The sequence below is a fragment of the Parasteatoda tepidariorum genome, chromosome 8 (genome assembly GCF_982258835.1).
Source record: "Parasteatoda tepidariorum strain Cologne lab strain chromosome 8, Ptep-v5.0, whole genome shotgun sequence".
NCBI lineage: Eukaryota > Metazoa > Arthropoda > Arachnida > Araneae > Theridiidae > Parasteatoda > Parasteatoda tepidariorum.
This window is the reverse complement of record NC_141762.1, coordinates 1-23,980: the sequence shown is the minus strand read 5'-3', so window position 1 is coordinate 23,980 and position 23,980 is coordinate 1. Positions and strand designations below refer to the sequence as shown.

General features: G+C 40.3%; 21 non-coding genes and 3 pseudogenes across 21 annotated transcripts; all 24 read left to right on the top strand.

Annotated features, from left to right (window-relative positions):
• Positions 1-783: 783 nt before the first annotated feature.
• Positions 784-902, top strand: LOC147805215 (5S ribosomal RNA). The gene has a single exon (XR_015428802.1). It is a non-coding gene; the product is annotated as a 5S ribosomal RNA (ribosomal RNA).
• An 878-nt stretch (positions 903-1,780) lies between these two features.
• LOC147805214 (5S ribosomal RNA) lies at positions 1,781-1,899 on the top strand. The gene has a single exon (XR_015428801.1). It is a non-coding gene; the product is annotated as a 5S ribosomal RNA (ribosomal RNA).
• An 880-nt stretch (positions 1,900-2,779) lies between these two features.
• On the top strand, positions 2,780-2,899 carry LOC147805213 (5S ribosomal RNA; annotated as a pseudogene).
• An 879-nt stretch (positions 2,900-3,778) lies between these two features.
• LOC147805212 (5S ribosomal RNA) lies at positions 3,779-3,897 on the top strand. Its single transcript, XR_015428799.1, has one exon. It is a non-coding gene; the product is annotated as a 5S ribosomal RNA (ribosomal RNA).
• An 878-nt stretch (positions 3,898-4,775) lies between these two features.
• Positions 4,776-4,894, top strand: LOC147805211 (5S ribosomal RNA). Its single transcript, XR_015428798.1, has one exon. It is a non-coding gene; the product is annotated as a 5S ribosomal RNA (ribosomal RNA).
• Positions 4,895-5,774: 880 nt separating this feature from the next.
• LOC147805210 (5S ribosomal RNA) lies at positions 5,775-5,893 on the top strand. Its single transcript, XR_015428797.1, has one exon. It is a non-coding gene; the product is annotated as a 5S ribosomal RNA (ribosomal RNA).
• Positions 5,894-6,772: 879 nt separating this feature from the next.
• On the top strand, positions 6,773-6,891 carry LOC147805209 (5S ribosomal RNA). Its single transcript, XR_015428796.1, has one exon. It is a non-coding gene; the product is annotated as a 5S ribosomal RNA (ribosomal RNA).
• Positions 6,892-7,769: 878 nt separating this feature from the next.
• Positions 7,770-7,888, top strand: LOC147805208 (5S ribosomal RNA). The gene has a single exon (XR_015428794.1). It is a non-coding gene; the product is annotated as a 5S ribosomal RNA (ribosomal RNA).
• An 881-nt stretch (positions 7,889-8,769) lies between these two features.
• LOC147805207 (5S ribosomal RNA) lies at positions 8,770-8,888 on the top strand. The gene has a single exon (XR_015428793.1). It is a non-coding gene; the product is annotated as a 5S ribosomal RNA (ribosomal RNA).
• Positions 8,889-9,767: 879 nt separating this feature from the next.
• LOC147805206 (5S ribosomal RNA) lies at positions 9,768-9,887 on the top strand (annotated as a pseudogene).
• Positions 9,888-10,766: 879 nt separating this feature from the next.
• On the top strand, positions 10,767-10,885 carry LOC147805205 (5S ribosomal RNA). Its single transcript, XR_015428792.1, has one exon. It is a non-coding gene; the product is annotated as a 5S ribosomal RNA (ribosomal RNA).
• Positions 10,886-11,763: 878 nt separating this feature from the next.
• On the top strand, positions 11,764-11,882 carry LOC147805204 (5S ribosomal RNA). The gene has a single exon (XR_015428791.1). It is a non-coding gene; the product is annotated as a 5S ribosomal RNA (ribosomal RNA).
• An 880-nt stretch (positions 11,883-12,762) lies between these two features.
• On the top strand, positions 12,763-12,881 carry LOC147805203 (5S ribosomal RNA). The gene has a single exon (XR_015428790.1). It is a non-coding gene; the product is annotated as a 5S ribosomal RNA (ribosomal RNA).
• Positions 12,882-13,759: 878 nt separating this feature from the next.
• LOC147805202 (5S ribosomal RNA) lies at positions 13,760-13,878 on the top strand. The gene has a single exon (XR_015428789.1). It is a non-coding gene; the product is annotated as a 5S ribosomal RNA (ribosomal RNA).
• An 879-nt stretch (positions 13,879-14,757) lies between these two features.
• LOC147805201 (5S ribosomal RNA) lies at positions 14,758-14,876 on the top strand. Its single transcript, XR_015428788.1, has one exon. It is a non-coding gene; the product is annotated as a 5S ribosomal RNA (ribosomal RNA).
• An 880-nt stretch (positions 14,877-15,756) lies between these two features.
• On the top strand, positions 15,757-15,875 carry LOC147805200 (5S ribosomal RNA). Its single transcript, XR_015428787.1, has one exon. It is a non-coding gene; the product is annotated as a 5S ribosomal RNA (ribosomal RNA).
• Positions 15,876-16,754: 879 nt separating this feature from the next.
• Positions 16,755-16,873, top strand: LOC147805199 (5S ribosomal RNA). The gene has a single exon (XR_015428786.1). It is a non-coding gene; the product is annotated as a 5S ribosomal RNA (ribosomal RNA).
• An 880-nt stretch (positions 16,874-17,753) lies between these two features.
• Positions 17,754-17,872, top strand: LOC147805198 (5S ribosomal RNA). The gene has a single exon (XR_015428785.1). It is a non-coding gene; the product is annotated as a 5S ribosomal RNA (ribosomal RNA).
• An 880-nt stretch (positions 17,873-18,752) lies between these two features.
• On the top strand, positions 18,753-18,871 carry LOC147805197 (5S ribosomal RNA). Its single transcript, XR_015428783.1, has one exon. It is a non-coding gene; the product is annotated as a 5S ribosomal RNA (ribosomal RNA).
• Positions 18,872-19,752: 881 nt separating this feature from the next.
• LOC147805196 (5S ribosomal RNA) lies at positions 19,753-19,871 on the top strand. Its single transcript, XR_015428782.1, has one exon. It is a non-coding gene; the product is annotated as a 5S ribosomal RNA (ribosomal RNA).
• Positions 19,872-20,750: 879 nt separating this feature from the next.
• Positions 20,751-20,869, top strand: LOC147805195 (5S ribosomal RNA). The gene has a single exon (XR_015428781.1). It is a non-coding gene; the product is annotated as a 5S ribosomal RNA (ribosomal RNA).
• Positions 20,870-21,747: 878 nt separating this feature from the next.
• Positions 21,748-21,865, top strand: LOC147805194 (5S ribosomal RNA; annotated as a pseudogene).
• Positions 21,866-22,743: 878 nt separating this feature from the next.
• Positions 22,744-22,862, top strand: LOC147805193 (5S ribosomal RNA). The gene has a single exon (XR_015428780.1). It is a non-coding gene; the product is annotated as a 5S ribosomal RNA (ribosomal RNA).
• An 878-nt stretch (positions 22,863-23,740) lies between these two features.
• LOC147805192 (5S ribosomal RNA) lies at positions 23,741-23,859 on the top strand. Its single transcript, XR_015428779.1, has one exon. It is a non-coding gene; the product is annotated as a 5S ribosomal RNA (ribosomal RNA).
• The last annotated feature ends 121 nt before the right edge of the window (positions 23,860-23,980 follow it).

The window sequence follows — 23,980 nt, the reverse complement described above, 5'->3', positions numbered from 1 at the left end:
TTTCTAATACTTGATACTGTATGCTTCAATTAGTTTCTTTTTCAGATTTTAGTATGAATAATTCATAGAAAAAAAGGTAAAAAGTGGTGTCAAATTAGACTTTTTCTTTAAAAAAGAAGTAAAAAGTGGCGTAATTGTTGTCGTGGGATGCGGTTTCAATTCTAACCAATTGTTCAACCTAAAATAAGATAAATTCTTCACTTCTGCCACCACTTTTGGTATAATTAAATACAGTATTGTTGAAGTAGCTAGCAACAATGCAATATAAAGGTCAATTTCGTTAGGAAGTCATTGTTAATGAGTGCAACAATTTAAAAAGAAAAATACTTCATTGTTTAGATAACTTTTCAAAGGTATTGTTGCATTTTATAACGTATAAAAGTGATTTCTAAAGAAATAAGTGTTTTCCAATGAATTTTATGCTTTCTTTTCGGTCTTGTTGGGGGGGGGGGGGATTAGGAGGACGGCTTTTGATGCTTGGCAACCCCCCCCCCCTTTCCAGGGCGATGTATAACAGGTGAGTACTTCTAATTTTAATAAAGATAAAGAGAGGCGCTATAAAATTGGGCGGCAGACGGTGTCCAGTTGGCCGAATCGTTATTTAAAAAGTAGGGGGATATCTAGTATTCGCAAACGCGCTCTCTTAACGGTCGCTGGGGTGGGGGGGACGCTTCGATCCGGCCCGTCGGGCCGGATCGAGGGCAAGCAAGAGGTGAGCTCCCTGTCTCGCGCGTTGGCGATTCCTAATTATGCTTAATTGCAAGAGAAAACGGAAGGTGAGTGGTCAACGGCCATACCATGATGAAAATACCGGTTCTCGTCCGATCCCCGAAGTGAAGCATCATCGGGCGTGGTCAGTACTTGGGAGGGTGACCACCCGGGAACACCACGTGTCGTTGGCTTATTTTTCCACGTGTCATCAATGAAAATCCGCCTTTTACTGCAGATTTAGTTTTATTTTCAATATAGAGTGTTTCTTTTCATTATTTAAGTGTAGTTTTCTAATACTTGATACTGTATGCTTCAATTAGTTTCTTTTTCAGATTTTAGTATGAATAATTCATAGAAAAAAAGGTAAAAAGTGGTGTCAAATTAGACTTTTTCTTTAAAAAAGAAGTAAAAAGTGGCGTAATTGTTGTCGTGGGATGCGGTTTCAATTCTAACCAATTGTTCAACCTAAAATAAGATAAATTCTTCACTTCTGCCACCACTTTTGGTATAATTAAATACAGTATTGTTGAAGTAGCTAGCAACAATGCAATATAAAGGTCAATTTCGTTAGGAAGTCATTGTTAATGAGTGCAACAATTTAAAAAGAAAAATACTTCATTGTTTAGATAACTTTTCAAAGGTATTGTTGCATTTTATAACGTATAAAAGTGATTTCTAAAGAAATAAGTGTTTTCCAATGAATTTTATGCTTTCTTTTCGGTCTTGTTGGGGGGGGGGGGATTAGGAGGACGGCTTTTGATGCTTGGCAACCCCCCCCCCCTTTCCAGGGCGATGTATAACAGGTGAGTACTTCTAATTTTAATAAAGATAAAGAGAGGCGCTATAAAATTGGGCGGCAGACGGTGTCCAGTTGGCCGAATCGTTATTTAAAAAGTAGGGGGATATCTAGTATTCGCAAACGCGCTCTCTTAACGGTCGCTGGGGTGGGGGGGACGCTTCGATCCGGCCCGTCGGGCCGGATCGAGGGCAAGCAAGAGGTGAGCTCCCTGTCTCGCGCGTTGGCGATTCCTAATTATGCTTAATTGCAAGAGAAAACGGAAGGTGAGTGGTCAACGGCCATACCATGATGAAAATACCGGTTCTCGTCCGATCCCCGAAGTGAAGCATCATCGGGCGTGGTCAGTACTTGGGAGGGTGACCACCCGGGAACACCACGTGTCGTTGGCTTATTTTTCCACGTGTCATCAATGAAAATCCGCCTTTTACTGCAGATTTAGTTTTATTTTCAATATAGAGTGTTTCTTTTCATTATTTAAGTGTAGTTTTCTAATACTTGATACTGTATGCTTCAATTAGTTTCTTTTTCAGATTTTAGTATGAATAATTCATAGAAAAAAAGGTAAAAAGTGGTGTCAAATTAGACTTTTTCTTTAAAAAAGAAGTAAAAAGTGGCGTAATTGTTGTCGTGGGATGCGGTTTCAATTCTAACCAATTGTTCAACCTAAAATAAGATAAATTCTTCACTTCTGCCACCACTTTTGGTATAATTAAATACAGTATTGTTGAAGTAGCTAGCAACAATGCAATATAAAGGTCAATTTCGTTAGGAAGTCATTGTTAATGAGTGCAACAATTTAAAAAGAAAAATACTTCATTGTTTAGATAACTTTTCAAAGGTATTGTTGCATTTTATAACGTATAAAAGTGATTTCTAAAGAAATAAGTGTTTTCCAATGAATTTTATGCTTTCTTTTCGGTCTTGTTGGGGGGGGGGGGGATTAGGAGGACGGCTTTTGATGCTTGGCAACCCCCCCCCCCCTTTCCAGGGCGATGTATAACAGGTGAGTACTTCTAATTTTAATAAAGATAAAGAGAGGCGCTATAAAATTGGGCGGCAGACGGTGTCCAGTTGGCCGAATCGTTATTTAAAAAGTAGGGGGATATCTAGTATTCGCAAACGCGCTCTCTTAACGGTCGCTGGGGTGGGGGGGACGCTTCGATCCGGCCCGTCGGGCCGGATCGAGGGCAAGCAAGAGGTGAGCTCCCTGTCTCGCGCGTTGGCGATTCCTAATTATGCTTAATTGCAAGAGAAAACGGAAGGTGAGTGGTCAACGGCCATACCATGATGAAAATACCGGTTCTCGTCCGATCCCCGAAGTGAAGCATCATCGGGCTGTGGTCAGTACTTGGGAGGGTGACCACCCGGGAACACCACGTGTCGTTGGCTTATTTTTCCACGTGTCATCAATGAAAATCCGCCTTTTACTGCAGATTTAGTTTTATTTTCAATATAGAGTGTTTCTTTTCATTATTTAAGTGTAGTTTTCTAATACTTGATACTGTATGCTTCAATTAGTTTCTTTTTCAGATTTTAGTATGAATAATTCATAGAAAAAAAGGTAAAAAGTGGTGTCAAATTAGACTTTTTCTTTAAAAAAGAAGTAAAAAGTGGCGTAATTGTTGTCGTGGGATGCGGTTTCAATTCTAACCAATTGTTCAACCTAAAATAAGATAAATTCTTCACTTCTGCCACCACTTTTGGTATAATTAAATACAGTATTGTTGAAGTAGCTAGCAACAATGCAATATAAAGGTCAATTTCGTTAGGAAGTCATTGTTAATGAGTGCAACAATTTAAAAAGAAAAATACTTCATTGTTTAGATAACTTTTCAAAGGTATTGTTGCATTTTATAACGTATAAAAGTGATTTCTAAAGAAATAAGTGTTTTCCAATGAATTTTATGCTTTCTTTTCGGTCTTGTTGGGGGGGGGGGGGATTAGGAGGACGGCTTTTGATGCTTGGCAACCCCCCCCCCCTTTCCAGGGCGATGTATAACAGGTGAGTACTTCTAATTTTAATAAAGATAAAGAGAGGCGCTATAAAATTGGGCGGCAGACGGTGTCCAGTTGGCCGAATCGTTATTTAAAAAGTAGGGGGATATCTAGTATTCGCAAACGCGCTCTCTTAACGGTCGCTGGGGTGGGGGGGACGCTTCGATCCGGCCCGTCGGGCCGGATCGAGGGCAAGCAAGAGGTGAGCTCCCTGTCTCGCGCGTTGGCGATTCCTAATTATGCTTAATTGCAAGAGAAAACGGAAGGTGAGTGGTCAACGGCCATACCATGATGAAAATACCGGTTCTCGTCCGATCCCCGAAGTGAAGCATCATCGGGCGTGGTCAGTACTTGGGAGGGTGACCACCCGGGAACACCACGTGTCGTTGGCTTATTTTTCCACGTGTCATCAATGAAAATCCGCCTTTTACTGCAGATTTAGTTTTATTTTCAATATAGAGTGTTTCTTTTCATTATTTAAGTGTAGTTTTCTAATACTTGATACTGTATGCTTCAATTAGTTTCTTTTTCAGATTTTAGTATGAATAATTCATAGAAAAAAAGGTAAAAAGTGGTGTCAAATTAGACTTTTTCTTTAAAAAAGAAGTAAAAAGTGGCGTAATTGTTGTCGTGGGATGCGGTTTCAATTCTAACCAATTGTTCAACCTAAAATAAGATAAATTCTTCACTTCTGCCACCACTTTTGGTATAATTAAATACAGTATTGTTGAAGTAGCTAGCAACAATGCAATATAAAGGTCAATTTCGTTAGGAAGTCATTGTTAATGAGTGCAACAATTTAAAAAGAAAAATACTTCATTGTTTAGATAACTTTTCAAAGGTATTGTTGCATTTTATAACGTATAAAAGTGATTTCTAAAGAAATAAGTGTTTTCCAATGAATTTTATGCTTTCTTTTCGGTCTTGTTGGGGGGGGGGGGATTAGGAGGACGGCTTTTGATGCTTGGCAACCCCCCCCCCCTTTCCAGGGCGATGTATAACAGGTGAGTACTTCTAATTTTAATAAAGATAAAGAGAGGCGCTATAAAATTGGGCGGCAGACGGTGTCCAGTTGGCCGAATCGTTATTTAAAAAGTAGGGGGATATCTAGTATTCGCAAACGCGCTCTCTTAACGGTCGCTGGGGTGGGGGGGACGCTTCGATCCGGCCCGTCGGGCCGGATCGAGGGCAAGCAAGAGGTGAGCTCCCTGTCTCGCGCGTTGGCGATTCCTAATTATGCTTAATTGCAAGAGAAAACGGAAGGTGAGTGGTCAACGGCCATACCATGATGAAAATACCGGTTCTCGTCCGATCCCCGAAGTGAAGCATCATCGGGCGTGGTCAGTACTTGGGAGGGTGACCACCCGGGAACACCACGTGTCGTTGGCTTATTTTTCCACGTGTCATCAATGAAAATCCGCCTTTTACTGCAGATTTAGTTTTATTTTCAATATAGAGTGTTTCTTTTCATTATTTAAGTGTAGTTTTCTAATACTTGATACTGTATGCTTCAATTAGTTTCTTTTTCAGATTTTAGTATGAATAATTCATAGAAAAAAAGGTAAAAAGTGGTGTCAAATTAGACTTTTTCTTTAAAAAAGAAGTAAAAAGTGGCGTAATTGTTGTCGTGGGATGCGGTTTCAATTCTAACCAATTGTTCAACCTAAAATAAGATAAATTCTTCACTTCTGCCACCACTTTTGGTATAATTAAATACAGTATTGTTGAAGTAGCTAGCAACAATGCAATATAAAGGTCAATTTCGTTAGGAAGTCATTGTTAATGAGTGCAACAATTTAAAAAGAAAAATACTTCATTGTTTAGATAACTTTTCAAAGGTATTGTTGCATTTTATAACGTATAAAAGTGATTTCTAAAGAAATAAGTGTTTTCCAATGAATTTTATGCTTTCTTTTCGGTCTTGTTGGGGGGGGGGGGGGATTAGGAGGACGGCTTTTGATGCTTGGCAACCCCCCCCCCCTTTCCAGGGCGATGTATAACAGGTGAGTACTTCTAATTTTAATAAAGATAAAGAGAGGCGCTATAAAATTGGGCGGCAGACGGTGTCCAGTTGGCCGAATCGTTATTTAAAAAGTAGGGGGATATCTAGTATTCGCAAACGCGCTCTCTTAACGGTCGCTGGGGTGGGGGGGACGCTTCGATCCGGCCCGTCGGGCCGGATCGAGGGCAAGCAAGAGGTGAGCTCCCTGTCTCGCGCGTTGGCGATTCCTAATTATGCTTAATTGCAAGAGAAAACGGAAGGTGAGTGGTCAACGGCCATACCATGATGAAAATACCGGTTCTCGTCCGATCCCCGAAGTGAAGCATCATCGGGCGTGGTCAGTACTTGGGAGGGTGACCACCCGGGAACACCACGTGTCGTTGGCTTATTTTTCCACGTGTCATCAATGAAAATCCGCCTTTTACTGCAGATTTAGTTTTATTTTCAATATAGAGTGTTTCTTTTCATTATTTAAGTGTAGTTTTCTAATACTTGATACTGTATGCTTCAATTAGTTTCTTTTTCAGATTTTAGTATGAATAATTCATAGAAAAAAAGGTAAAAAGTGGTGTCAAATTAGACTTTTTCTTTAAAAAAGAAGTAAAAAGTGGCGTAATTGTTGTCGTGGGATGCGGTTTCAATTCTAACCAATTGTTCAACCTAAAATAAGATAAATTCTTCACTTCTGCCACCACTTTTGGTATAATTAAATACAGTATTGTTGAAGTAGCTAGCAACAATGCAATATAAAGGTCAATTTCGTTAGGAAGTCATTGTTAATGAGTGCAACAATTTAAAAAGAAAAATACTTCATTGTTTAGATAACTTTTCAAAGGTATTGTTGCATTTTATAACGTATAAAAGTGATTTCTAAAGAAATAAGTGTTTTCCAATGAATTTTATGCTTTCTTTTCGGTCTTGTTGGGGGGGGGGGGGATTAGGAGGACGGCTTTTGATGCTTGGCAACCCCCCCCCCCTTTCCAGGGCGATGTATAACAGGTGAGTACTTCTAATTTTAATAAAGATAAAGAGAGGCGCTATAAAATTGGGCGGCAGACGGTGTCCAGTTGGCCGAATCGTTATTTAAAAAGTAGGGGGATATCTAGTATTCGCAAACGCGCTCTCTTAACGGTCGCTGGGGTGGGGGGGACGCTTCGATCCGGCCCGTCGGGCCGGATCGAGGGCAAGCAAGAGGTGAGCTCCCTGTCTCGCGCGTTGGCGATTCCTAATTATGCTTAATTGCAAGAGAAAACGGAAGGTGAGTGGTCAACGGCCATACCATGATGAAAATACCGGTTCTCGTCCGATCCCCGAAGTGAAGCATCATCGGGCGTGGTCAGTACTTGGGAGGGTGACCACCCGGGAACACCACGTGTCGTTGGCTTATTTTTCCACGTGTCATCAATGAATCCGCCTTTTACTGCAGATTTAGTTTTATTTTCAATATAGAGTGTTTCTTTTCATTATTTAAGTGTAGTTTTCTAATACTTGATACTGTATGCTTCAATTAGTTTCTTTTTCAGATTTTAGTATGAATAATTCATAGAAAAAAAGGTAAAAAGTGGTGTCAAATTAGACTTTTTCTTTAAAAAAGAAGTAAAAAGTGGCGTAATTGTTGTCGTGGGATGCGGTTTCAATTCTAACCAATTGTTCAACCTAAAATAAGATAAATTCTTCACTTCTGCCACCACTTTTGGTATAATTAAATACAGTATTGTTGAAGTAGCTAGCAACAATGCAATATAAAGGTCAATTTCGTTAGGAAGTCATTGTTAATGAGTGCAACAATTTAAAAAGAAAAATACTTCATTGTTTAGATAACTTTTCAAAGGTATTGTTGCATTTTATAACGTATAAAAGTGATTTCTAAAGAAATAAGTGTTTTCCAATGAATTTTATGCTTTCTTTTCGGTCTTGTTGGGGGGGGGGGGGATTAGGAGGACGGCTTTTGATGCTTGGCAACCCCCCCCCCCCTTTCCAGGGCGATGTATAACAGGTGAGTACTTCTAATTTTAATAAAGATAAAGAGAGGCGCTATAAAATTGGGCGGCAGACGGTGTCCAGTTGGCCGAATCGTTATTTAAAAAGTAGGGGGATATCTAGTATTCGCAAACGCGCTCTCTTAACGGTCGCTGGGGTGGGGGGGACGCTTCGATCCGGCCCGTCGGGCCGGATCGAGGGCAAGCAAGAGGTGAGCTCCCTGTCTCGCGCGTTGGCGATTCCTAATTATGCTTAATTGCAAGAGAAAACGGAAGGTGAGTGGTCAACGGCCATACCATGATGAAAATACCGGTTCTCGTCCGATCCCCGAAGTGAAGCATCATCGGGCGTGGTCAGTACTTGGGAGGGTGACCACCCGGGAACACCACGTGTCGTTGGCTTATTTTTTCCACGTGTCATCAATGAAAATCCGCCTTTTACTGCAGATTTAGTTTTATTTTCAATATAGAGTGTTTCTTTTCATTATTTAAGTGTAGTTTTCTAATACTTGATACTGTATGCTTCAATTAGTTTCTTTTTCAGATTTTAGTATGAATAATTCATAGAAAAAAAGGTAAAAAGTGGTGTCAAATTAGACTTTTTCTTTAAAAAAGAAGTAAAAAGTGGCGTAATTGTTGTCGTGGGATGCGGTTTCAATTCTAACCAATTGTTCAACCTAAAATAAGATAAATTCTTCACTTCTGCCACCACTTTTGGTATAATTAAATACAGTATTGTTGAAGTAGCTAGCAACAATGCAATATAAAGGTCAATTTCGTTAGGAAGTCATTGTTAATGAGTGCAACAATTTAAAAAGAAAAATACTTCATTGTTTAGATAACTTTTCAAAGGTATTGTTGCATTTTATAACGTATAAAAGTGATTTCTAAAGAAATAAGTGTTTTCCAATGAATTTTATGCTTTCTTTTCGGTCTTGTTGGGGGGGGGGGGGGATTAGGAGGACGGCTTTTGATGCTTGGCAACCCCCCCCCCCTTTCCAGGGCGATGTATAACAGGTGAGTACTTCTAATTTTAATAAAGATAAAGAGAGGCGCTATAAAATTGGGCGGCAGACGGTGTCCAGTTGGCCGAATCGTTATTTAAAAAGTAGGGGGATATCTAGTATTCGCAAACGCGCTCTCTTAACGGTCGCTGGGGTGGGGGGGACGCTTCGATCCGGCCCGTCGGGCCGGATCGAGGGCAAGCAAGAGGTGAGCTCCCTGTCTCGCGCGTTGGCGATTCCTAATTATGCTTAATTGCAAGAGAAAACGGAAGGTGAGTGGTCAACGGCCATACCATGATGAAAATACCGGTTCTCGTCCGATCCCCGAAGTGAAGCATCATCGGGCGTGGTCAGTACTTGGGAGGGTGACCACCCGGGAACACCACGTGTCGTTGGCTTATTTTTCCACGTGTCATCAATGAAAATCCGCCTTTTACTGCAGATTTAGTTTTATTTTCAATATAGAGTGTTTCTTTTCATTATTTAAGTGTAGTTTTCTAATACTTGATACTGTATGCTTCAATTAGTTTCTTTTTCAGATTTTAGTATGAATAATTCATAGAAAAAAAGGTAAAAAGTGGTGTCAAATTAGACTTTTTCTTTAAAAAAGAAGTAAAAAGTGGCGTAATTGTTGTCGTGGGATGCGGTTTCAATTCTAACCAATTGTTCAACCTAAAATAAGATAAATTCTTCACTTCTGCCACCACTTTTGGTATAATTAAATACAGTATTGTTGAAGTAGCTAGCAACAATGCAATATAAAGGTCAATTTCGTTAGGAAGTCATTGTTAATGAGTGCAACAATTTAAAAAGAAAAATACTTCATTGTTTAGATAACTTTTCAAAGGTATTGTTGCATTTTATAACGTATAAAAGTGATTTCTAAAGAAATAAGTGTTTTCCAATGAATTTTATGCTTTCTTTTCGGTCTTGTTGGGGGGGGGGGGGATTAGGAGGACGGCTTTTGATGCTTGGCAACCCCCCCCCCCTTTCCAGGGCGATGTATAACAGGTGAGTACTTCTAATTTTAATAAAGATAAAGAGAGGCGCTATAAAATTGGGCGGCAGACGGTGTCCAGTTGGCCGAATCGTTATTTAAAAAGTAGGGGGATATCTAGTATTCGCAAACGCGCTCTCTTAACGGTCGCTGGGGTGGGGGGGACGCTTCGATCCGGCCCGTCGGGCCGGATCGAGGGCAAGCAAGAGGTGAGCTCCCTGTCTCGCGCGTTGGCGATTCCTAATTATGCTTAATTGCAAGAGAAAACGGAAGGTGAGTGGTCAACGGCCATACCATGATGAAAATACCGGTTCTCGTCCGATCCCCGAAGTGAAGCATCATCGGGTCGTGGTCAGTACTTGGGAGGGTGACCACCCGGGAACACCACGTGTCGTTGGCTTATTTTTCCACGTGTCATCAATGAAAATCCGCCTTTTACTGCAGATTTAGTTTTATTTTCAATATAGAGTGTTTCTTTTCATTATTTAAGTGTAGTTTTCTAATACTTGATACTGTATGCTTCAATTAGTTTCTTTTTCAGATTTTAGTATGAATAATTCATAGAAAAAAAGGTAAAAAGTGGTGTCAAATTAGACTTTTTCTTTAAAAAAGAAGTAAAAAGTGGCGTAATTGTTGTCGTGGGATGCGGTTTCAATTCTAACCAATTGTTCAACCTAAAATAAGATAAATTCTTCACTTCTGCCACCACTTTTGGTATAATTAAATACAGTATTGTTGAAGTAGCTAGCAACAATGCAATATAAAGGTCAATTTCGTTAGGAAGTCATTGTTAATGAGTGCAACAATTTAAAAAGAAAAATACTTCATTGTTTAGATAACTTTTCAAAGGTATTGTTGCATTTTATAACGTATAAAAGTGATTTCTAAAGAAATAAGTGTTTTCCAATGAATTTTATGCTTTCTTTTCGGTCTTGTTGGGGGGGGGGGGGATTAGGAGGACGGCTTTTGATGCTTGGCAACCCCCCCCCCCTTTCCAGGGCGATGTATAACAGGTGAGTACTTCTAATTTTAATAAAGATAAAGAGAGGCGCTATAAAATTGGGCGGCAGACGGTGTCCAGTTGGCCGAATCGTTATTTAAAAAGTAGGGGGATATCTAGTATTCGCAAACGCGCTCTCTTAACGGTCGCTGGGGTGGGGGGGACGCTTCGATCCGGCCCGTCGGGCCGGATCGAGGGCAAGCAAGAGGTGAGCTCCCTGTCTCGCGCGTTGGCGATTCCTAATTATGCTTAATTGCAAGAGAAAACGGAAGGTGAGTGGTCAACGGCCATACCATGATGAAAATACCGGTTCTCGTCCGATCCCCGAAGTGAAGCATCATCGGGCGTGGTCAGTACTTGGGAGGGTGACCACCCGGGAACACCACGTGTCGTTGGCTTATTTTTCCACGTGTCATCAATGAAAATCCGCCTTTTACTGCAGATTTAGTTTTATTTTCAATATAGAGTGTTTCTTTTCATTATTTAAGTGTAGTTTTCTAATACTTGATACTGTATGCTTCAATTAGTTTCTTTTTCAGATTTTAGTATGAATAATTCATAGAAAAAAAGGTAAAAAGTGGTGTCAAATTAGACTTTTTCTTTAAAAAGAAGTAAAAAGTGGCGTAATTGTTGTCGTGGGATGCGGTTTCAATTCTAACCAATTGTTCAACCTAAAATAAGATAAATTCTTCACTTCTGCCACCACTTTTGGTATAATTAAATACAGTATTGTTGAAGTAGCTAGCAACAATGCAATATAAAGGTCAATTTCGTTAGGAAGTCATTGTTAATGAGTGCAACAATTTAAAAAGAAAAATACTTCATTGTTTAGATAACTTTTCAAAGGTATTGTTGCATTTTATAACGTATAAAAGTGATTTCTAAAGAAATAAGTGTTTTCCAATGAATTTTATGCTTTCTTTTCGGTCTTGTTGGGGGGGGGGGGGATTAGGAGGACGGCTTTTGATGCTTGGCAACCCCCCCCCCCTTTCCAGGGCGATGTATAACAGGTGAGTACTTCTAATTTTAATAAAGATAAAGAGAGGCGCTATAAAATTGGGCGGCAGACGGTGTCCAGTTGGCCGAATCGTTATTTAAAAAGTAGGGGGATATCTAGTATTCGCAAACGCGCTCTCTTAACGGTCGCTGGGGTGGGGGGGACGCTTCGATCCGGCCCGTCGGGCCGGATCGAGGGCAAGCAAGAGGTGAGCTCCCTGTCTCGCGCGTTGGCGATTCCTAATTATGCTTAATTGCAAGAGAAAACGGAAGGTGAGTGGTCAACGGCCATACCATGATGAAAATACCGGTTCTCGTCCGATCCCCGAAGTGAAGCATCATCGGGCGTGGTCAGTACTTGGGAGGGTGACCACCCGGGAACACCACGTGTCGTTGGCTTATTTTTCCACGTGTCATCAATGAAAATCCGCCTTTTACTGCAGATTTAGTTTTATTTTCAATATAGAGTGTTTCTTTTCATTATTTAAGTGTAGTTTTCTAATACTTGATACTGTATGCTTCAATTAGTTTCTTTTTCAGATTTTAGTATGAATAATTCATAGAAAAAAAGGTAAAAAGTGGTGTCAAATTAGACTTTTTCTTTAAAAAAGAAGTAAAAAGTGGCGTAATTGTTGTCGTGGGATGCGGTTTCAATTCTAACCAATTGTTCAACCTAAAATAAGATAAATTCTTCACTTCTGCCACCACTTTTGGTATAATTAAATACAGTATTGTTGAAGTAGCTAGCAACAATGCAATATAAAGGTCAATTTCGTTAGGAAGTCATTGTTAATGAGTGCAACAATTTAAAAAGAAAAATACTTCATTGTTTAGATAACTTTTCAAAGGTATTGTTGCATTTTATAACGTATAAAAGTGATTTCTAAAGAAATAAGTGTTTTCCAATGAATTTTATGCTTTCTTTTCGGTCTTGTTGGGGGGGGGGGGGGATTAGGAGGACGGCTTTTGATGCTTGGCAACCCCCCCCCCCTTTCCAGGGCGATGTATAACAGGTGAGTACTTCTAATTTTAATAAAGATAAAGAGAGGCGCTATAAAATTGGGCGGCAGACGGTGTCCAGTTGGCCGAATCGTTATTTAAAAAGTAGGGGGATATCTAGTATTCGCAAACGCGCTCTCTTAACGGTCGCTGGGGTGGGGGGGACGCTTCGATCCGGCCCGTCGGGCCGGATCGAGGGCAAGCAAGAGGTGAGCTCCCTGTCTCGCGCGTTGGCGATTCCTAATTATGCTTAATTGCAAGAGAAAACGGAAGGTGAGTGGTCAACGGCCATACCATGATGAAAATACCGGTTCTCGTCCGATCCCCGAAGTGAAGCATCATCGGGCGTGGTCAGTACTTGGGAGGGTGACCACCCGGGAACACCACGTGTCGTTGGCTTATTTTTCCACGTGTCATCAATGAAAATCCGCCTTTTACTGCAGATTTAGTTTTATTTTCAATATAGAGTGTTTCTTTTCATTATTTAAGTGTAGTTTTCTAATACTTGATACTGTATGCTTCAATTAGTTTCTTTTTCAGATTTTAGTATGAATAATTCATAGAAAAAAAGGTAAAAAGTGGTGTCAAATTAGACTTTTTCTTTAAAAAAGAAGTAAAAAGTGGCGTAATTGTTGTCGTGGGATGCGGTTTCAATTCTAACCAATTGTTCAACCTAAAATAAGATAAATTCTTCACTTCTGCCACCACTTTTGGTATAATTAAATACAGTATTGTTGAAGTAGCTAGCAACAATGCAATATAAAGGTCAATTTCGTTAGGAAGTCATTGTTAATGAGTGCAACAATTTAAAAAGAAAAATACTTCATTGTTTAGATAACTTTTCAAAGGTATTGTTGCATTTTATAACGTATAAAAGTGATTTCTAAAGAAATAAGTGTTTTCCAATGAATTTTATGCTTTCTTTTCGGTCTTGTTGGGGGGGGGGGGATTAGGAGGACGGCTTTTGATGCTTGGCAACCCCCCCCCCCTTTCCAGGGCGATGTATAACAGGTGAGTACTTCTAATTTTAATAAAGATAAAGAGAGGCGCTATAAAATTGGGCGGCAGACGGTGTCCAGTTGGCCGAATCGTTATTTAAAAAGTAGGGGGATATCTAGTATTCGCAAACGCGCTCTCTTAACGGTCGCTGGGGTGGGGGGGACGCTTCGATCCGGCCCGTCGGGCCGGATCGAGGGCAAGCAAGAGGTGAGCTCCCTGTCTCGCGCGTTGGCGATTCCTAATTATGCTTAATTGCAAGAGAAAACGGAAGGTGAGTGGTCAACGGCCATACCATGATGAAAATACCGGTTCTCGTCCGATCCCCGAAGTGAAGCATCATCGGGCGTGGTCAGTACTTGGGAGGGTGACCACCCGGGAACACCACGTGTCGTTGGCTTATTTTTCCACGTGTCATCAATGAAAATCCGCCTTTTACTGCAGATTTAGTTTTATTTTCAATATAGAGTGTTTCTTTTCATTATTTAAGTGTAGTTTTCTAATACTTGATACTGTATGCTTCAATTAGTTTCTTTTTCAGATTTTAGTATGAATAATTCATAGAAAAAAAGGTAAAAAGTGGTGTCAAATTAGACTTTTTCTTTAAAAAAGAAGTAAAAAGTGGCGTAATTGTTGTCGTGGGATGCGGTTTCAATTCTAACCAATTGTTCAACCTAAAATAAGATAAATTCTTCACTTCTGCCACCACTTTTGGTATAATTAAATACAGTATTGTTGAAGTAGCTAGCAACAATGCAATATAAAGGTCAATTTCGTTAGGAAGTCATTGTTAATGAGTGCAACAATTTAAAAAGAAAAATACTTCATTGTTTAGATAACTTTTCAAAGGTATTGTTGCATTTTATAACGTATAAAAGTGATTTCTAAAGAAATAAGTGTTTTCCAATGAATTTTATGCTTTCTTTTCGGTCTTGTTGGGGGGGGGGGGGATTAGGAGGACGGCTTTTGATGCTTGGCAACCCCCCCCCCCTTTCCAGGGCGATGTATAACAGGTGAGTACTTCTAATTTTAATAAAGATAAAGAGAGGCGCTATAAAATTGGGCGGCAGACGGTGTCCAGTTGGCCGAATCGTTATTTAAAAAGTAGGGGGATATCTAGTATTCGCAAACGCGCTCTCTTAACGGTCGCTGGGGTGGGGGGGACGCTTCGATCCGGCCCGTCGGGCCGGATCGAGGGCAAGCAAGAGGTGAGCTCCCTGTCTCGCGCGTTGGCGATTCCTAATTATGCTTAATTGCAAGAGAAAACGGAAGGTGAGTGGTCAACGGCCATACCATGATGAAAATACCGGTTCTCGTCCGATCCCCGAAGTGAAGCATCATCGGGCGTGGTCAGTACTTGGGAGGGTGACCACCCGGGAACACCACGTGTCGTTGGCTTATTTTTCCACGTGTCATCAATGAAAATCCGCCTTTTACTGCAGATTTAGTTTTATTTTCAATATAGAGTGTTTCTTTTCATTATTTAAGTGTAGTTTTCTAATACTTGATACTGTATGCTTCAATTAGTTTCTTTTTCAGATTTTAGTATGAATAATTCATAGAAAAAAAGGTAAAAAGTGGTGTCAAATTAGACTTTTTCTTTAAAAAAGAAGTAAAAAGTGGCGTAATTGTTGTCGTGGGATGCGGTTTCAATTCTAACCAATTGTTCAACCTAAAATAAGATAAATTCTTCACTTCTGCCACCACTTTTGGTATAATTAAATACAGTATTGTTGAAGTAGCTAGCAACAATGCAATATAAAGGTCAATTTCGTTAGGAAGTCATTGTTAATGAGTGCAACAATTTAAAAAGAAAAATACTTCATTGTTTAGATAACTTTTCAAAGGTATTGTTGCATTTTATAACGTATAAAAGTGATTTCTAAAGAAATAAGTGTTTTCCAATGAATTTTATGCTTTCTTTTCGGTCTTGTTGGGGGGGGGGGGGGATTAGGAGGACGGCTTTTGATGCTTGGCAACCCCCCCCCCTTTCCAGGGCGATGTATAACAGGTGAGTACTTCTAATTTTAATAAAGATAAAGAGAGGCGCTATAAAATTGGGCGGCAGACGGTGTCCAGTTGGCCGAATCGTTATTTAAAAAGTAGGGGGATATCTAGTATTCGCAAACGCGTCTCTCTTAACGGTCGCTGGGGTGGGGGGGACGCTTCGATCCGGCCCGTCGGGCCGGATCGAGGGCAAGCAAGAGGTGAGCTCCCTGTCTCGCGCGTTGGCGATTCCTAATTATGCTTAATTGCAAGAGAAAACGGAAGGTGAGTGGTCAACGGCCATACCATGATGAAAATACCGGTTCTCGTCCGATCCCCGAAGTGAAGCATCATCGGGCGTGGTCAGTACTTGGGAGGGTGACCACCCGGGAACACCACGTGTCGTTGGCTTATTTTTCCACGTGTCATCAATGAAAATCCGCCTTTTACTGCAGATTTAGTTTTATTTTCAATATAGAGTGTTTCTTTTCATTATTTAAGTGTAGTTTTCTAATACTTGATACTGTATGCTTCAATTAGTTTCTTTTTCAGATTTTAGTATGAATAATTCATAGAAAAAAAGGTAAAAAGTGGTGTCAAATTAGACTTTTTCTTTAAAAAAGAAGTAAAAAGTGGCGTAATTGTTGTCGTGGGATGCGGTTTCAATTCTAACCAATTGTTCAACCTAAAATAAGATAAATTCTTCACTTCTGCCACCACTTTTGGTATAATTAAATACAGTATTGTTGAAGTAGCTAGCAACAATGCAATATAAAGGTCAATTTCGTTAGGAAGTCATTGTTAATGAGTGCAACAATTTAAAAAGAAAAATACTTCATTGTTTAGATAACTTTTCAAAGGTATTGTTGCATTTTATAACGTATAAAAGTGATTTCTAAAGAAATAAGTGTTTTCCAATGAATTTTATGCTTTCTTTTCGGTCTTGTTGGGGGGGGGGGGGATTAGGAGGACGGCTTTTGATGCTTGGCAACCCCCCCCCCCTTTCCAGGGCGATGTATAACAGGTGAGTACTTCTAATTTTAATAAAGATAAAGAGAGGCGCTATAAAATTGGGCGGCAGACGGTGTCCAGTTGGCCGAATCGTTATTTAAAAAGTAGGGGGATATCTAGTATTCGCAAACGCGCTCTCTTAACGGTCGCTGGGGTGGGGGGGACGCTTCGATCCGGCCCGTCGGGCCGGATCGAGGGCAAGCAAGAGGTGAGCTCCCTGTCTCGCGCGTTGGCGATTCCTAATTATGCTTAATTGCAAGAGAAAACGGAAGGTGAGTGGTCAACGGCCATACCATGATGAAAATACCGGTTCTCGTCCGATCCCCGAAGTGAAGCATCATCGGGCGTGGTCAGTACTTGGGAGGGTGACCACCCGGGAACACCACGTGTCGTTGGCTTATTTTTCCACGTGTCATCAATGAAAATCCGCCTTTTACTGCAGATTTAGTTTTATTTTCAATATAGAGTGTTTCTTTTCATTATTTAAGTGTAGTTTTCTAATACTTGATACTGTATGCTTCAATTAGTTTCTTTTTCAGATTTTAGTATGAATAATTCATAGAAAAAAAGGTAAAAAGTGGTGTCAAATTAGACTTTTTCTTTAAAAAAGAAGTAAAAAGTGGCGTAATTGTTGTCGTGGGATGCGGTTTCAATTCTAACCAATTGTTCAACCTAAAATAAGATAAATTCTTCACTTCTGCCACCACTTTTGGTATAATTAAATACAGTATTGTTGAAGTAGCTAGCAACAATGCAATATAAAGGTCAATTTCGTTAGGAAGTCATTGTTAATGAGTGCAACAATTTAAAAAGAAAAATACTTCATTGTTTAGATAACTTTTCAAAGGTATTGTTGCATTTTATAACGTATAAAAGTGATTTCTAAAGAAATAAGTGTTTTCCAATGAATTTTATGCTTTCTTTTCGGTCTTGTTGGGGGGGGGGGGGATTAGGAGGACGGCTTTTGATGCTTGGCAACCCCCCCCCCCCTTTCCAGGGCGATGTATAACAGGTGAGTACTTCTAATTTTAATAAAGATAAAGAGAGGCGCTATAAAATTGGGCGGCAGACGGTGTCCAGTTGGCCGAATCGTTATTTAAAAAGTAGGGGGATATCTAGTATTCGCAAACGCGCTCTCTTAACGGTCGCTGGGGTGGGGGGGACGCTTCGATCCGGCCCGTCGGGCCGGATCGAGGGCAAGCAAGAGGTGAGCTCCCTGTCTCGCGCGTTGGCGATTCCTAATTATGCTTAATTGCAAGAGAAAACGGAAGGTGAGTGGTCAACGGCCATACCATGATGAAAATACCGGTTCTCGTCCGATCCCCGAAGTGAAGCATCATCGGGCGTGGTCAGTACTTGGGAGGGTGACCACCCGGGAACACCACGTGTCGTTGGCTTATTTTTCCACGTGTCATCAATGAAAATCCGCCTTTTACTGCAGATTTAGTTTTATTTTCAATATAGAGTGTTTCTTTTCATTATTTAAGTGTAGTTTTCTAATACTTGATACTGTATGCTTCAATTAGTTTCTTTTTCAGATTTTAGTATGAATAATTCATAGAAAAAAAGGTAAAAAGTGGTGTCAAATTAGACTTTTTCTTTAAAAAAGAAGTAAAAAGTGGCGTAATTGTTGTCGTGGGATGCGGTTTCAATTCTAACCAATTGTTCAACCTAAAATAAGATAAATTCTTCACTTCTGCCACCACTTTTGGTATAATTAAATACAGTATTGTTGAAGTAGCTAGCAACAATGCAATATAAAGGTCAATTTCGTTAGGAAGTCATTGTTAATGAGTGCAACAATTTAAAAAGAAAAATACTTCATTGTTTAGATAACTTTTCAAAGGTATTGTTGCATTTTATAACGTATAAAAGTGATTTCTAAAGAAATAAGTGTTTTCCAATGAATTTTATGCTTTCTTTTCGGTCTTGTTGGGGGGGGGGGGGGATTAGGAGGACGGCTTTTGATGCTTGGCAACCCCCCCCCCCTTTCCAGGGCGATGTATAACAGGTGAGTACTTCTAATTTTAATAAAGATAAAGAGAGGCGCTATAAAATTGGGCGGCAGACGGTGTCCAGTTGGCCGAATCGTTATTTAAAAAGTAGGGGGATATCTAGTATTCGCAAACGCGCTCTCTTAACGGTCGCTGGGGTGGGGGGGACGCTTCGATCCGGCCCGTCGGGCCGGATCGAGGGCAAGCAAGAGGTGAGCTCCCTGTCTCGCGCGTTGGCGATTCCTAATTATGCTTAATTGCAAGAGAAAACGGAAGGTGAGTGGTCAACGGCCATACCATGATGAAAATACCGGTTCTCGTCCGATCCCCGAAGTGAAGCATCATCGGGCGTGGTCAGTACTTGGGAGGGTGACCACCCGGGAACACCACGTGTCGTTGGCTTATTTTTCCACGTGTCATCAATGAAAATCCGCCTTTTACTGCAGATTTAGTTTTATTTTCAATATAGAGTGTTTCTTTTCATTATTTAAGTGTAGTTTTCTAATACTTGATACTGTATGCTTCAATTAGTTTCTTTTTCAGATTTTAGTATGAATAATTCATAGAAAAAAAGGTAAAAAGTGGTGTCAAATTAGACTTTTTCTTTAAAAAAGAAGTAAAAAGTGGCGTAATTGTTGTCGTGGGATGCGGTTTCAATTCTAACCAATTGTTCAACCTAAAATAAGATAAATTCTTCACTTCTGCCACCACTTTTGGTATAATTAAATACAGTATTGTTGAAGTAGCTAGCAACAATGCAATATAAAGGTCAATTTCGTTAGGAAGTCATTGTTAATGAGTGCAACAATTTAAAAAGAAAAATACTTCATTGTTTAGATAACTTTTCAAAGGTATTGTTGCATTTTATAACGTATAAAAGTGATTTCTAAAGAAATAAGTGTTTTCCAATGAATTTTATGCTTTCTTTTCGGTCTTGTTGGGGGGGGGGGGGGATTAGGAGGACGGCTTTTGATGCTTGGCAACCCCCCCCCCCCTTTCCAGGGCGATGTATAACAGGTGAGTACTTCTAATTTTAATAAAGATAAAGAGAGGCGCTATAAAATTGGGCGGCAGACGGTGTCCAGTTGGCCGAATCGTTATTTAAAAAGTAGGGGGATATCTAGTATTCGCAAACGCGCTCTCTTAACGGTCGCTGGGGTGGGGGGGACGCTTCGATCCGGCCCGTCGGGCCGGATCGAGGGCAAGCAAGAGGTGAGCTCCCTGTCTCGCGCGTTGGCGATTCCTAATTATGCTTAATTGCAAGAGAAAACGGAAGGTGAGTGGTCAACGGCCATACCATGATGAAAATACCGGTTCTCGTCCGATCCCCGAAGTGAAGCATCATCGGGCGTGGTCAGTACTTGGGAGGGTGACCACCCGGGAACACCACGTGTCGTTGGCTTATTTTTCCACGTGTCATCAATGAAAATCCGCCTTTTACTGCAGATTTAGTTTTATTTTCAATATAGAGTGTTTCTTTTCATTATTTAAGTGTAGTTTTCTAATACTTGATACTGTATGCTTCAATTAGTTTCTTTTTCAGATTTTAGTATGAATAATTCATAGAAAAAAAGGTAAAAAGTGGTGTCAAATTAGACTTTTTCTTTAAAAAGAAGTAAAAAGTGGCGTAATTGTTGTCGTGGGATGCGGTTTCAATTCTAACCAATTGTTCAACCTAAAATAAGATAAATTCTTCACTTCTGCCACCACTTTTGGTATAATTAAATACAGTATTGTTGAAGTAGCTAGCAACAATGCAATATAAAGGTCAATTTCGTTAGGAAGTCATTGTTAATGAGTGCAACAATTTAAAAAGAAAAATACTTCATTGTTTAGATAACTTTTCAAAGGTATTGTTGCATTTTATAACGTATAAAAGTGATTTCTAAAGAAATAAGTGTTTTCCAATGAATTTTATGCTTTCTTTTCGGTCTTGTTGGGGGGGGGGGGGGATTAGGAGGACGGCTTTTGATGCTTGGCAACCCCCCCCCCCTTTCCAGGGCGATGTATAACAGGTGAGTACTTCTAATTTTAATAAAGATAAAGAGAGGCGCTATAAAATTGGGCGGCAGACGGTGTCCAGTTGGCCGAATCGTTATTTAAAAAGTAGGGGGATATCTAGTATTCGCAAACGCGCTCTCTTAACGGTCGCTGGGGTGGGGGGGACGCTTCGATCCGGCCCGTCGGGCCGGATCGAGGGCAAGCAAGAGGTGAGCTCCCTGTCTCGCGCGTTGGCGATTCCTAATTATGCTTAATTGCAAGAGAAAACGGAAGGTGAGTGGTCAACGGCCATACCATGATGAAAATACCGGTTCTCGTCCGATCCCCGAAGTGAAGCATCATCGGGCGTGGTCAGTACTTGGGAGGGTGACCACCCGGGAACACCACGTGTCGTTGGCTTATTTTTCCACGTGTCATCAATGAAAATCCGCCTTTTACTGCAGATTTAGTTTTATTTTCAATATAGAGTGTTTCTTTTCATTATTTAAGTGTAGTTTTCTAATACTTGATACTGTATGCTTCAATTAGTTTCTTTTTCAGATTTTAGTATGAATAATTCATAGAAAAAAAGGTAAAAAGTGGTGTCAAATTAGACTTTTTCTTTAAAAAAGAAGTAAAAAGTGGCGTAATTGTTGTCGTGGGATGCGGTTTCAATTCTAACCAATTGTTCAACCTAAAATAAGATAAATTCTTCACTTCTGCCACCACTTTTGGTATAATTAAATACAGTATTGTTGAAGTAGCTAGCAACAATGCAATATAAAGGTCAATTTCGTTAGGAAGTCATTGTTAATGAGTGCAACAATTTAAAAAGAAAAATACTTCATTGTTTAGATAACTTTTCAAAGGTATTGTTGCATTTTATAACGTATAAAAGTGATTTCTAAAGAAATAAGTGTTTTCCAATGAATTTTATGCTTTCTTTTCGGTCTTGTTGGGGGGGGGGGGGATTAGGAGGACGGCTTTTGATGCTTGGCAACCCCCCCCCCTTTCCAGGGCGATGTATAACAGGTGAGTACTTCTAATTTTAATAAAGATAAAGAGAGGCGCTATAAAATTGGGCGGCAGACGGTGTCCAGTTGGCCGAATCGTTATTTAAAAAGTAGGGGGATATCTAGTATTCGCAAACGCGCTCTCTTAACGGTCGCTGGGGTGGGGGGGACGCTTCGATCCGGCCCGTCGGGCCGGATCGAGGGCAAGCAAGAGGTGAGCTCCCTGTCTCGCGCGTTGGCGATTCCTAATTATGCTTAATTGCAAGAGAAAACGGAAGGTGAGTGGTCAACGGCCATACCATGATGAAAATACCGGTTCTCGTCCGATCCCCGAAGTGAAGCATCATCGGGCGTGGTCAGTACTTGGGAGGGTGACCACCCGGAACACCACGTGTCGTTGGCTTATTTTTCCACGTGTCATCAATGAAAATCCGCCTTTTACTGCAGATTTAGTTTTATTTTCAATATAGAGTGTTTCTTTTCATTATTTAAGTGTAGTTTTCTAATACTTGATACTGTATGCTTCAATTAGTTTCTTTTTCAGATTTTAGTATGAATAATTCATAGAAAAAAAGGTAAAAAGTGGTGTCAAATTAGACTTTTTCTTTAAAAAAGAAGTAAAAAGTGGCGTAATTGTTGTCGTGGGATGCGGTTTCAATTCTAACCAATTGTTCAACCTAAAATAAGATAAATTCTTCACTTCTGCCACCACTTTTGGTATAATTAAATACAGTATTGTTGAAGTAGCTAGCAACAATGCAATATAAAGGTCAATTTCGTTAGGAAGTCATTGTTAATGAGTGCAACAATTTAAAAAGAAAAATACTTCATTGTTTAGATAACTTTTCAAAGGTATTGTTGCATTTTATAACGTATAAAAGTGATTTCTAAAGAAATAAGTGTTTTCCAATGAATTTTATGCTTTCTTTTCGGTCTTGTTGGGGGGGGGGGGATTAGGAGGACGGCTTTTGATGCTTGGCAACCCCCCCCCCCTTTCCAGGGCGATGTATAACAGGTGAGTACTTCTAATTTTAATAAAGATAAAGAGAGGCGCTATAAAATTGGGCGGCAGACGGTGTCCAGTTGGCCGAATCGTTATTTAAAAAGTAGGGGGATATCTAGTATTCGCAAACGCGCTCTCTTAACGGTCGCTGGGGTGGGGGGGACGCTTCGATCCGGCCCGTCGGGCCGGATCGAGGGCAAGCAAGAGGTGAGCTCCCTGTCTCGCGCGTTGGCGATTCCTAATTATGCTTAATTGCAAGAGAAAACGGAAGGTGAGTGGTCAACGGCCATACCATGATGAAAATACCGGTTCTCGTCCGATCCCCGAAGTGAAGCATCATCGGGCGTGGTCAGTACTTGGGAGGGTGACCACCCGGGAACACCACGTGTCGTTGGCTTATTTTTCCACGTGTCATCAATGAAAATCCGCCTTTTACTGCAGATTTAGTTTTATTTTCAATATAGAGTGTTTCTTTTCATTATTTAAGTGTAGTTTTCTAATACTTGATACTGTATGCTTCAATTAGTTTCTTTTTCAGATTTTAGTATGAATAATTCATAGAAAAAAAGGTAAAAAGTGGTGTCAAATTAGACTTTTTCTTTAAAAAAGAAGTAAAAAGTGGCGTAATTGTTGTCGTGGGATGCGGTTTCAATTCTAACCAATTGTTCAACCTAAAATAAGATAAATTCTTCACTTCTGCCACCACTTTTGGTATAATTAAATACAGTATTGTTGAAGTAGCTAGCAACATGCAATATAAAGGTCATTTCGTTAGGAAGTCATTGTTAATGAGTGCAACAATTTAAAAAGAAAAATACTTCATTGTTTAGATAACTTTTCAAAGGTATTGTTGCATTTTATAACGTATAAAAGTGATTTCTAAAGAAATAAGTGTTTTCCAATGAATTTTATGCTTTCTTTTCGGTCTTGTTGGGGGGGGGGGGGGGGATTAGGAGGACGGCTTTTGATGCTTGGCAACCCCCCCCCCTTTCCAGGGCGATGTATAACAGGTGAGTACTTCTAATTTTAATAAAGATAAAGAGAGGCGCTATAAAATTGGGCGGCAGACGGTGTCCAGTTGGCCGAATCGTTATTTAAAAAGTAGGGGGATATCTAGTATTCGCAAACGCGCTCTCTTAACGGTCGCTGGGGTGGGGGGGACGCTTCGATCCGGCCCGTCGGGCCGGATCGAGGGCAAGCAAGAGGTGAGCTCCCTGTCTCGCGCGTTGGCGATTCCTAATTATGCTAATTGCAAGAGAAAACGGAAGGTGAGTGGTCAACGGCCATACCATGATGAAAATACCGGTTCTCGTCCGATCCCCGAAGTGAAGCATCATCGGGCGTGGTCAGTACTTGGGAGGGTGACCACCCGGGAACACCACGTGTCGTTGGCTTATTTTTCCACGTGTCATCAATGAAAATCCGCCTTTTACTGCAGATTTAGTTTTATTTTCAATATAGAGTGTTTCTTTTCATTATTTAAGTGTAGTTTTCTAATACTTGATACTGTATGCT